This window comes from Gymnoscopelus braueri (assembly GCF_963280865.1).
Source record: "Gymnoscopelus braueri genome assembly, chromosome: 18".
NCBI lineage: Eukaryota > Metazoa > Chordata > Actinopteri > Myctophiformes > Myctophidae > Gymnoscopelus > Gymnoscopelus braueri.
The window spans coordinates 48,750,641-48,764,435 of NC_137618.1; positions in this window are offsets into that span (position 1 = coordinate 48,750,641).

Genomic DNA, 13,795 nt, shown 5'->3' on the forward strand with positions numbered 1-13,795 from the left:
CAAAAACCCAACGCTTATTTTGTCTTGATCAACAGCAATACATTTGACAAAATACAGCGAAATCCCCAAATTCTTAATATCCAGCACAGTAGCCTAAGCAATAGAAATTAACTGCAAACAAATTCAAAGTTATATGCTATCAATATCACACAAAAGTAGAGAGAAGCTGTGATCTCACCTCACAAACAAATGGACAAGAAATAATCCTTTTGCAAACATCAACATCCATGTTCTGTTCGTTTGTCAACAATGATCTAAATGGAAAGTTTATTTCAGCAGCTAGAATGTGACAGTTTGACATAGTTTGAGCCATTTTTGCTGCACAGGCCAGTCCTCGTTTAAGTTCATTGCCTTCACCTGTTGTTCTGCTATGCGCAACAGGGCATATCTCTGCCAGGCCAGGTTTACCTACCCAGGCCATGAAATTCATAGGCAGTCATATTAGCCAATTAGAATGAAATCTGCTAAAATTGACTCATATACTGATACAGAACCATATATACTGTAGGCTATATATTGTCGCTGTCGGATTGGAAACCTTGTATGTTCTTTTTTTTATTATTATTTTAAAACAATTTAAAATTGTGAAAATAGCCAATCTGCAAGCTATAATTATTAATAATTAAGAAATATTATATTTTAAATAGTGACAAATCAACTAAGGTCATTATTAGTGCAAGTTCAATCACATTTCATTTGAATGAAAATAACTTTTGGGGAAAATACATAAAATCTCTAATCTGTGAATCTAATGTGATTCATGTGACCCCTACTTCAGTCAGTGAAGACCAGGGCTGAAAGTGACATATTGAGACCAGTATAACTTTGTACAAATATTGGTAATTTGCCAATACATTATTTTGTGAAATAAATGGGTTATATTTCACAGATAGTTATTCTTGTACTACAGTATATTAAAATAAAATCATCCTTAACCTTCAAGTTCAATTCTTTCCGTGGACTTTTTTATGGCCTTCCTGCCCTGGCATTTGGCCTTTGTGCAGGGGCGTCGTTACGCGGGGTCTTCGGTGGCTATAGCCACCAATGTTTTATCCAAACATGCATGTGTCCGTTGCCTGGGGGGCTAAGTCCCCAACCTAGTAGAGACTTGTGCCCTAAAAAAATTGTAACACCAAAGGCCAAGTGGCCTCGCCCCTAAAATGACGAAATTCCAGGCCTGGTCACAAGTTAGTTTGTAGATTTGGATTATTATTACACAACATACATTAACCACTTCAGCCCTACATTTCAGCCATTTGAAAATAGCAGATCTACAAGCACTTTCATTTGCATTCTATGCTGCTCATGCAGTCCTTGTTCTGTGGACTTTAATTAAAAAAAAGGTATAGAAAGGTATGTCATGTCATTATAGGCTACACTATAGAAGGTATATGTCTATTTATGAATTGATTCATTTAAGTAAATACATTGATTCATTAATGTAATTTATAATCCTATCTTATAATTTAAATGTTTGCCCATCTCTGTGTCCCAAAAATAATTTGTGGGCTAATAATAATAATACAAAATCTAGATTATTTAATTGTTCAATTTTAGCTTTTTTTTAAGTAACTAAAAAGTAATATGTAATATTAATATATTACTGTTGCTCAGACAGTAATATGTAACGAAATGTATTACTTTAAAAGGAAGGTAATAAGTAATAGTAATATATTACTAAAATAAAGTAACTTGCCCAACACTGTCCACTACATAAGCAAATATTGACATATTTGACAGCTTTAGTTACTAGTTATTTTGCAGATTTACATTATTAATATAAAACAAAAAAAGAACTAATTAAGCCTTTTAAAAATGTTTAGGGCTTTTACGCCTTTATTATTATAGATAGGACAGTAAGGCTGACAGGAGATGGGGAGAGAGATGGGGAATGACACAGCAAAGTTTGTCTGGATTGGGGCTCGAACTCACGACACGCTGTGAGGCTACATCGTAAGGATAAGGATAATATAAGGATAAGGATATCCTTATCCTTATCCTTATCCTTATCCTTATCCTTATCGTACATAGTTAATTGAGAATTGAGAATTGAGAATTGAGAATTGTGGGGGAAGAATGGTGATCTATTAAGCTTATGGTGTCCTGCAGTGAACGCATTGCCTTTGAACGCGTCGGGAGCTTGTAGATCTGCTAAATTATGTTATTTTGGGTGGAAATAATATTTGGAAATGTTTATTACATGCCCAAAATAGGGATGCCAGGTTGTGAAAGCGGTTAACTAACTCATAAGGAGGATTTCACACGTGATGTTACAATGAAAGGAACACGAGTCTTAACTTTACCATCGCTACAAGCAACTCCTACCCAGCTGCTTGAACAGAAGGCTCACGTCACTCTTTGGCGTCATGCTAGGATAACGTACGCTTTTTCGCACGGCGGTGTCGCGTACAAAAAATAGCAGACCTGCAAGCTCACAACGCGTCGCGTCGCGTTCACGACGCGTTGTGAGCTTGTAGGTCTGCTATTTTCGACACGGCGTGAGATGATTTTCCAAGTCGGACACGCAGAGTACATCTGTCATTGCGGTATCAGTGCTGCTGAGACATGAAGCGCTTGGACAGCGCTGTCACCTTTCCTCAGTGGTGGCTGAGCAGACAACTGGATGTTCACATGAAGTCTAGCCTCTGGGCGCTATAGGCAGTGAAGTAGAATAAGGCCTGTGTTTGAAATTGTTACTTGAGTAATAGTGCAAAAGTATTGGCATCAAAATGATGCTTGAAGTACTAGTAATTTGGTCTAAAAGCTCACAACGCGTCGCAAATAGGCAACGTATACAATAGGGCTTAATTGCCCTGGACCGCTGGCGTAGCGTTCCAGACACCTAGGCTATGTACGATGTAGCCTCACAGCTATATATATATATATATATATATATATATATATATATATATATATATATAAATACAATTATTTTTACCTACTAATTTGTACTTTTGAATACTTTACTTTGTCCACCATTGGATATAAAGTCCAGAAAGTTACAATATACGATCATGTGTTCCAAATGTACGCATAATTCCCATAAAACACTTTGATGAAGCTGTTACAGTGTTCGAGCTATACGTTGTGTTGTATATATCTCCCTTCGGGGGTGCTACTATTCTATAATGAACGCTGTTCATGTAGATTTTTTTTCCTCAGCATCTCCATAGATCAATAGTTTTCTACATTGTTTTGCATATCAATGCGATGTAGAGATATCAAAACTTATCTGGATCTCCAGCTCATTAGCATGAAGTGATTTATCTGCTGGATACAGTACTGCATCCAGATGTCTCTATTAGATGACCTACAAAAAAGCTTATAAGAAACACTTTTTTTTTTTTCTTCTTCTTCCTTTTCTCCAAGATGTCACCTCATATCTCCATATTTCAACTTCTCATGGTTTTTTTTCTTCATAAATTAAACTTTGTCTCACAATAGCAGCAACAATAGCCGATCTACAAGCTTGCAATGCGTCCTGATTGGCTGACATTTTGTCACCTACCTGAAAAATTATTTTCTGTCTATCAAAGATCTGGAGAGACAGAGAGACCGCTGTTACTGAACAAATATTCTATCTAGCAATGATTACTCTCAGAATATAGAGCTTTAACTTTTTTTATAAAAACGTTTTATTTTAACCAAAGAATATCACTTACCCTACCTTTAAGTGTGTCTGTGGTTTTTTATAAATATTGAACCAATGAAAAGTATGAACAAGAGTTTGTTACTAAATAATAACTACATCGTATCCATTGGAACGCGGGCTATTTTTTTCCGGTTTTGGACCCGACGATATATAGAAACAAAAAAGTCGTAGTTAGTCATAGTCATGAATAACCAGATCAAACATGAACAAGATCAAATAAACAATATGAAAACATATTGATTCACACCTCGTCTCCCCGAGGCTGGCTGAACTTCCAGGGACAAAATAGGTCCACTGATATGACTAACATACACTCACTATATCTATGTATTTAGTTGTCTTTCATATATTTTTTGTAGTCTTAGATTGCTTCTCTCTACTCTAACCTGGACCTATCCTGTGTTTCATGCTTACGGCTCTATCTCTATCTATCTATCTATCTATCTATCTATCTATCTATCTATCTATCTATCTATCTATCCATCTATCCATCCATCCATCGACTCAAATGATCCTCTCTTTGTGTGTGTGTGTGTGTGTGTGTGTGTGTGTGTGTGTGTGTGTGTGTGTGTGTGTGTGTGTGTGTGTGTGTGTGTGTGTGTGTGTGTGTGTGTGTGTGTGTGTGTGTGTGTTTCCCATGAAGCCACCAACCTTGACAAAAGCCTCTCTTTGGCCACATTATCTGTCCCTTACGAGGACACTTTGTCCAAACTGTCTCCACTAATCTCCCTTTTCACTAACATTCAAATTGTAGGCATTTAGCAGACGCTCTTTATCCAGAGCGACAACAGTAAGAAAGGTAAACACATGCAGAGAGACAGTGTAATGCCTCAGTAATCTACAGGATCACATAAACAAAGAAGAACCTAGCATCAGTCTGAACCAGTGTTTTTTTAGCCCACAACCCAATTCGATGTCTCCCCAGGACCCAAGCTAGAGAAAATAGCAGATCTACAAGCTCACAATGCGTCACATTGCGAGCTTGTAGATCTGCTATTTTCTTCAAATTTATGGAATGTCTTACTTGTTGTTTATTTATGACTTTTTGGGAGGGTGAATTCTTTGTCTTAGATGTACAAAATAAAGGGATATTTACTTGACTACGACCAATACAAATGGGGATCCAATGTTTGGGACACACTGGTCTAAACAATGCACTATAACAAAAATCTGTACATTGAAACTAGAGGATACCAGGTTAACGATGAACCTAGCATCTGTTTACATAACACAATATCTAAATACATGTTTAACCCTCAACTGAAATAAATAAATAAACAAGTTTAAGAAACAAACAGCAGAATAAATGACCACGGTAAGTCTGCCTGGTTGTCATGACCTCTGTTTCTCTCTCTCTAGCCATCCATCTATCCATCTATCCATCCATCCTCCCCCTTTTTTATGTGTTGGGCGCTCAGCAGCCAGGAGGGAGTTTTGCCCCATGAAGCCCTCTCCTCACCGGGCGTAATTAAATCAAGCTTTAAAATGTAAATATATCATAAAACAATATCTGGCTCCACTAGGTTTAATCAAGGCTCCTCCTCACTGCTCAACGGGTTCATTAATCTTTACTGACGTTCCGGGGGGCGGGGCGGTGGAACCGGCAACCCATACTGGAACACGGATGGAGGTCAGCGGTGGAAGAAGTACTCAGATTTGTTTTGTTTTTTTACTTAAGTAAAAGGCATTACCAAAATGTAGAAATACTTTGTTACAAGAAAAAGTGCTGAGTTCAATTTTTTGCTTGAGTAAATGTACAAAAGTGTTGGCAAAATATACTTGAAGTACCAAAGGTAAAAGTACTCATGTTGCAGAATGTCCCACTTCACAAGTTATTTTCTTTCAAAAGTTACAGTAGATCAAGTCGGGATGCAACACGTTGTGAGCTTGTAGATTGATTATTTTGTAATAGCCAAAGTAGAAAAGTGGATAATGTATGTTTTGTAATAATAATCTAAATCTACAAGGTAACCTGTAGTTTTCACATAATTGTAGTGGAGTAAAAGTACAATATTTGCCTCTGAGAAGTACAATATATTGAAAGATGGATATACTGAAGTATAGTAAAAGTAACTCAACATTGTACTTAAGTTTAGTTACCTTTCACCATTTTGACTGACTCTGGAGAGAGAGCATCCGCTCATGTTCGCAAGACCTGCCAGTTTCCCTGCAACTTTTTTTTTTTTTTTTTACAGAGCTGAAGCCTAAGGAGAATTGTGTGTGTTTGACGGCAGAGAGATGAAGAGATATGAGAGGGAGTTTTTTTTATGAGGTTTTCCTGAAGGTCATCGTTATGACTGTGAGTGCTGCTTATTTTCAGACATGGCCGAGTTCACGAAGCAGCCAAGGCCCACACTCAGGTGTGTGCAGGGTGGGTGGCCCACATGGGATCTCTGAGAAAGACTTACACACACACGGGTAGATGGACACACAAACACACACACACACACACACAGTGCAGCTATGTCACACTGTCTGCACACACACACACACAGTGCAGCTATGTTGGACTGTCTACCCATGCCAGCTCTCACATGTGTTACTACTGTCAGCCAGAATCCACGCACGCACGCACGCACGCACGCACGCACGCACGCACGCAGGCAGGCAGGCAGGCACACACACACACACACACACACACACACACACACACACACACACACACACACACACACACACACACACACACACACACACACACACACACACACACACACACACACACACACACACACACACACACACACGTTGCCATGCAGACAGACTGGGTTTCCATGGGAAACAGCGGCAGACGGTCCCATCTGTAAACAAGGACATTGTCTGTCTGTCTGCAGACAGACACTCATTCAGTGTACAATGAGAAACAACACACTCCTGTGTGTACAATGTGTGTGTCTGTGTGTGGCACCAATAAAGGGATTTTATTGCATCTGGGTGCACCAGAACTATATTTACGTCTGCATAAAACATATTTAAACAAATAATGTACGGCACCTTTAAAAAAGAACAAAGACCCATTTTGCTTTAGCACTCGGTCAATAAACATGAAGCCATCCAATGAAATGAAAGCAAACATCACACTGAAACAAATAAGTGGTAGAAGCAAAGGAGACAACACACTATAGGGCAGAAACCATGTATCTCCATAATTCAATTTCTTATGCTTTTTTCCAGTGGTGTAAAGTAACTAAGTACATTTACCCAAGTACTGTGCTTACATATGCTTTTGCGGTATATTTACTTTACTGGAGTATTTCCAATTGTCTATACTTTTACTTCTACTCCACTACATCTCAGAGGCAAATATTGTACTTTTACTCCACTACAATTATTTGAAAGATTTAGTTACTAGTTACTTTGCAGATATACATTATTACATTACAAAACATACATTAACCACTTTAGCCCTATTTTATACTTGGGCTAATTGAAAATAGCAGATCTACAAGCTCACAACGTGTCGCATTGTTGTAGCTTGTAGATCTGCTATTTTCAAACATTTTAGTACTTTAACTTTTGATACTTTAAGTATATTTTGATACCAATACCATTACTCTAGTACATTTTTAATTACGGACTTTTACTTGTAACAGAGTACTTCTACATTGCAGTATTGATACTATTACTTAAGTAAAACATTTGAGTACTTTTTCCACCACTGCTTTTTTCATAAATGAATGCCTTACTTCATCATACAAAGGCGTCGTACAAAGGTGGTGAAAATAGCAGATCTACAAGCTCACAACGCGGCGCGATGTGACACATTGTGAGATTGTAGATAGCCTATTTTCACCATTTTAAAATGTTTTTAAGATAATAATAAAAAAGTAACAGTTTTGGACGTACAAGGTTTCCACCCTACAGCAACGGTATATAGTCCTGTAGCAAGTCCTCAAAAAAGCCCTTCGTTTTTGAGATACCCCCACCCGAGTTAGAACAAAACACAACCATGTTTTTTCTTATCTTTAGGGTCTCCCATTAATGAAATGGATTGTTGTGAAATTTTATTTTGGGGCAAAATTAGTTTTTTGGGCTATTCTTTAGAACTACCCCAATCTCTAAAAAAGGCAAATCCGAATAGGGCAAAGGTGACCAAAAATGCTATAACTTGAGAATGCTCACTCTTATCTTCATCAAATTTGCTGAGGTATGAACCAGGTGTCTACCCTACATCACCAAAGAGTGAGAATGTAATTTACATAAAGAAATACTGAAATATAGTCCTTTAAACATACCTTTAGTTTAGGCGGAAATTGTGCTTTTGTAGTAAGGACTCCTCTACTTTCCCTCATTTAGAAAAAAAACATACATTTATGTCAAATAAGCTGTTACTGCATAGCCTAAGATGCAATTAAACAATAACCAGTGGTTGTGTGGAGAGATCTAGTACAGTTTTATTGCAAATGAGACTTCTTTAGACATACCCCTTCTTTAGAAATAAAACATTATAGGTGGGTGCAAATATGGTTTGACCCAAAAATAATTAGAACAATAGGTTTCTCAATGGTTTATTGTAGTATCAGGTGTACTTAATAACATATCAAAAGTTTACCAAAATCTGATCATTAGAAATGTCAAATTTCCAAGATGGCCGCCACCAGTTCCTTAAAAGACCATTACTCCTTCATTATTTGCCCTACACAAGTAATTTTGGTGCCTAACCCCATGTTTTGGTGATCTAGGAATCCAATTAGCATATATAAATTATAGTCAAGTGATTATAAGTACAATTATATATTAAAGCAATTGGTTATAAGCATATTTAACAATGTAATTTGACATTTCTCCCTTTTCTACATGCCATAATGCCCAGGATTGGTGAATTCATCAACAGTAGATATATCATATGTAATTCACATTCTGTTGAAGCTTTCAAGATTTATTTTGATACCAATGAGGAATAAATTAATTATTACTGGGTGGTACTGTGACATTTGTAAAAACATGGCTGCCAATGTGATAGACTGGCTATAAAGAATACATCACATGGATGCACCTGGGATGTATCATCAGTGTTGTAGCCTGGGGTCATAGGGTGTTTCGGGTCTCGCAACATACACCCTCGCCCAGGTGACCCAGCCGGGGTTGATCAAGCCCCAACTTACATCCCAGGTAGCTACCCACGGTCAGTCCTATAGGGAAAGACAGGGCCACTCAGTCCGCTTCTCCGGAAGTACTCTGCCTGAACACGGGGAGGCTCTGGCATGTGGAGGGACTAGGCTCTGTGGGTTGTCTCCTGGCCGGGCTCCTCCTTCGTCTCACCAGGTCCAGGACCTGAGCGCTGCGCCAGATCCGGTGCACCGCCCTGATCCAAACATTTCCTTCTGGCGTGATGGTTCCTTGGGTCGATACCACTAGATTGGGCCGTCTAATGGTATTAGCTCCACTTGCGGTTTGCTGGAATGGCCCTCCTAAAGGCCTCACCGTGGGTTTGTTGGGTTTCTTTCTCACGGAAGACACAGCCTGGGGCGCTAACCCATACTGCTCCCGGTATATAATACAAATCTAAAAATCTAAAATAAATACAAGAGAGCCTATCTCGGGAATATTACACAAATCTTGGAAGAAATTCCTTACCGAGAAATTTCTTCACCAATTTGTTTGTAAAGGTGTCTGGTTCCCAAACTGGGGGTCCCCAAATGATTTTTGGGGGTCCCCAGATGGTTAGCTTGATGTGCAACATTGTTTTCTCACTCAACAGTAAACAAACCAACATACAGTATAAGTGTATACAGGGTATCTGCACATTTCTAAAGTTACAATTGAATTACTCTTAAGACTCAATATTCTCTCAAATATTAGGTAAGAAAGAGGCAAACATTGTGAAAATAGCCGATGTACAAGCTCACAACGCTACACTAAAAAAAAGGCAGGGGTGGTGGAGGAGTGTGGCGTGGATAAGGTGCAGTTGTGCTTGTCACAAACATCTCCTTATTCCTGAGACTAAGAGGAGAGGAGAGGGGAGAGGATGCTCTGAGCCATAATGATAAGTCACTGGGGGCCCCTGGGAATATTAATGGTCAGCCACCACCGACTCTCCTGTGAGCCAGTCCGACATACACCCTTGTCTGCCTGACACACAGTCATGCACCACCACGTGGAGGTCTTACAACCACCACTATGGGGGGGCCGACCCTCCTCACAAACGCCTATGCCCACTCACGAGTGCCTATCTCGGGCATAGGAGCCAGCCAGACCCGCCAGGAGGTCCATTTGGGGCCAGCATACATACATATGTATATGACACAGTCTTGCAACATGTGGAGGTCTTACAACCACCACCACTGGGGACTGTCCTCACTACCTATGCTAACTCAAGAGAGCCTATCTCGGGAGTGCCTATCTCGGGAGCCAGCGTGGAGGTCCACTTGGGACCAGTGGGACTATCCAGTGAGCCAGGCGACATAGGGACACTTCTCTCAGCCTCATGCATTAGCTAAATTCCAATACCTTAATTTCTGCCTCTTCCTCACTCCGTCCTCCAGTGTGCCGTGACTTAGAAATCGTTTGTATCCCAAATGCTAATTTGCTTTTGGAGGAGCTGAGAACGAGGAGAACGCAGTCTCCCTAAGCCACTTGGAGTGAGATCTGGCAAAGATACAAGTTTATCTTTCATGTATCGTTTGTCTTCGTTGAAATGGCGAATCATCTCTGTTGGAGGTTTTGCACGTCGGACATGGGGGACAGGAGAAGCTCAGGGTCTCCTTGGCTCCTAACTTTGCTCTTCTGCACTCCAAGTGCCCAGGGAGCAATCCAGTGACCCCCATACTCCCCTCTACCCACCTGAGGGGAACCCTAGGCCCACTAAACTCTAGACTAGACCCACACCCCATACTCCCCTCTGTCTAGGCACCCAGTAGATACTCGGTTCTGACAGCTCTACACTAACCTCCATAACCACCCCCACCCCTCTTTGCACACTCACACTGATTGTCTTCCTAATGTGTTAAAACATCTATTTAATGTTTTTCAAAATCTTGTGTCTACAAGATGACACTGCGCTTGTCCACGAGAAAAATTAATATTCTCGTGTATGTAAGGGAGGAGTTATGAAGTTGGGTGGGTAAGGGGAGGGGTGCACAGAGATTGGTTCATAATGCAAGACATTTTTTGGGGGTGGGGTGTATAGTCAAAGATGAATTTAGTTTGGGCTAAATTTGATCCACAGAGCTATCCAAAACCTTTCAATATTGAAAACAATACTATCTATCAACTGACAATATTCTCTGCCACCACCTTCTGAATTACTGCAAATTGTGACTATTAGTTTTGTTGTGTTTTGAGGATATATAATATCTTAAAGCCTTGTTCCAGTAAAAAATAAATATAAGTAGTTGGATGTTTATTATATAATTAGTTAAGCGGGTGACCATTTCAGAGTGTTTTAATAGAGTCACAAAATATTGGATTTCACAATGATCTAATTGTATCTCTGCAATTTAGTCCAATGGATGGATTCCCAGGCCCCCAAAACATGGGATTAGACACAAAACATACTTGTCTAGGATACATAATGAAGGAATTAAGCTATTTTAATGTTTTTTTGGCCATCTTGGACACCATCTTGAAAATAACACCTTAAAAGTGGTCAAACTTAAAAAACTGTTGAGAAACCTTTTGTTCCAATGTTTTAGGGTACGGTGCTTTTTTTCATATATGCACCCGCCTATTATTTTTATGTTGGAATAACACTTTACTTTTTGTACTTTATATATACCAAATAAAAGTCCAAATCAAATTAAAAGTCAAATTCCTTCTCAGTTGGCATTGTTTAACCCGCCCTGAATATCTATTCTTGTGATCTTGGGGCAACATTTGGGGCAATGTTGAGGCAATTATGTATGTGAGCAAAGTACAGCACCATATTCAATCACACTCACACATGATTGCTGTGTGTGGCAGGGGCAACATGAAGCCATGTCATTAATTAATGGAAATATGAATTTATGATTTCAGTAGTAAGAACTTTATATACACATCCAAACCAAAGGTGCATAGATTAATTCATTTTGTTGAGAATTGCAGGCCTCAATACAGAGAAGCCTTACACAAATGGAATACTGTGATTGGGGTATGTCTAAAGAAGTCTCATTTGCAATAAAACTGTACTAGATCTCTCCATACAACCACTGGTTATTGTTTAATAGCATCTTAGGCTATGCAGTAACAGCTTATTTGACATAAATGAATGTTTTTTTTTCTAAATGAGGGAAAGTAGAGGAGTCCTCACTACAAAAGTACAATTTCCGCCTAAACTAAAGGTATGTTTAAAGGACTATATTTTAGTATTTATTTATGTAAATTACATTCTGACTCTTTGGTGATGTAGGGTAGACACCTGGTTCATACCTCAGCAAATTTGATGAAGATAAGAGTGAGCATTCTCAAGTTATAGCATTTTTGGTCACCTTTGCCCTATTCGGATTTGCCTTTTTTAGAGATTGGGGTAGTTCTAAAGAATAGCCCAAAAAACTAATTTTGCCCCAAAATAAAATTTCACAACAATCCATTTCATTAATGGGAGACCCTAAAGATAAGAAAAAACATGGTTGTGTTTTGTTCTAACTCGGGTGGGGGTATCTCAAAATCTGAGGGCCTCTGCTACAGGACTAATAGTACTGTATACTACAACTATCAGAAGAGAAGCTACGGCAGTATAACAGATATCAAACAGTGCCTCCACGAAACAACTAAGGCAGCTGTCGGATCACAGGAAGACAATCACAGAAGATAAAGTGTGCAGATGTTTGTATTCTACTAGTATAATAGATAACAACGAGGGGCGGGAAGACATCAAATAAAAGCAACTATTAAATCCAAGCTCCGACGGGCCTTTCTGCAGAGGTAACGAAAACTGTACTGAACCATAAACCCGATCTCACACAACTCGGAAGTCATTCCGTGCATAGACACCTCGAAAACCGTTTCGGAGGCGCGCAGTCTCAAGCGAACTGGAGCCACGTGAGGGACCACCGAGTGAGCTAAAGCCATCGAGTTGCCGTTCCGAACGTTGCGACGTTCGCTTGAGCCTACTCAGCACCGTTTGAGTTATATACCGATAGGCAGAGAATCGTAAATCATGTTGTGGGGAGTGGACTGCTCTGCTTCCGGGTTGTAACCCGGTTACGCCCACCGTGGGATTCGCGGCTCATATGCACAGGTTTTCGGGTTTTCTAGGTGTTTATGCACAGAATGACATCCGTGCAATCTATACAAAATTGTGTGAGATCAGGCTGGAACCATATACTGTAAATAAAAAACATGTCATCCGTTGGTTTCTACAGATTCGTTTTCAAGATTCCATTTCAGCTGAGTTGAGTTTAGAACAGCGTGAACAACAGCCTGACTGTAAGGTCTTGTCCTTGCAGAACAACAGGCTGTTGATGATGTGTATACGGCGTAAGGTCAGTGTGTCCTGGACATTCTGCTTCATGGTTAGTACTTTGTCAATACTGTGTCAATGGCAATACCTGTTAGCTGCTGGTACGCATGTGTGTGCGTGCATGTGAGTGTGCGTGTTGTGTATGTGTGTGATATTGATTTACTAATGAAGGCAACAATGTCTTTGGTCTCCTATCTACACTCGTTCAATAGCCCTTATCAGAAGGGAAATGCATAATTCATGAATGCTAATACGTCGTTGAAGCTAGAGTGATGAGGGCTCGCTTTTTCATAATTAGCAGGGAGAAATATTACCTAATATATCAAAATTATGTGACGCTAATTCTTATCAAAATATGATTCCTGACTCTTGTTTTTGTTTTTCGTTCAATTAAATTCTCATATTTTGCATGTGTAAATATCACTGGCCCAATTCAATTCTAATTACAATGTAGGCACAAATACTTTTTGGTGTAGGGCCCACTTGAAAATATTGAAAGCGTTGCATGTGTGCATTTTCAAAGCATGTTTATTTTTATGATCAGCTCGGTTGTGAATGAATGTTGTATTATGATCAAAATCTTAGCGTTTTGCCAATTATTTGGAGACCCACTTGCAGTACCCTCGCAGTCCACTAGTGGGCCCCCTCCCACAGGTTGAGAACCAGTGGTCTGAGTAGCAGATTAATGATTCCCTGAAGAAGACCTTACGTGGTCGAAACGTTGGTTTCCAAATAAATCCTGCATCGTGGCTACGAGTGTG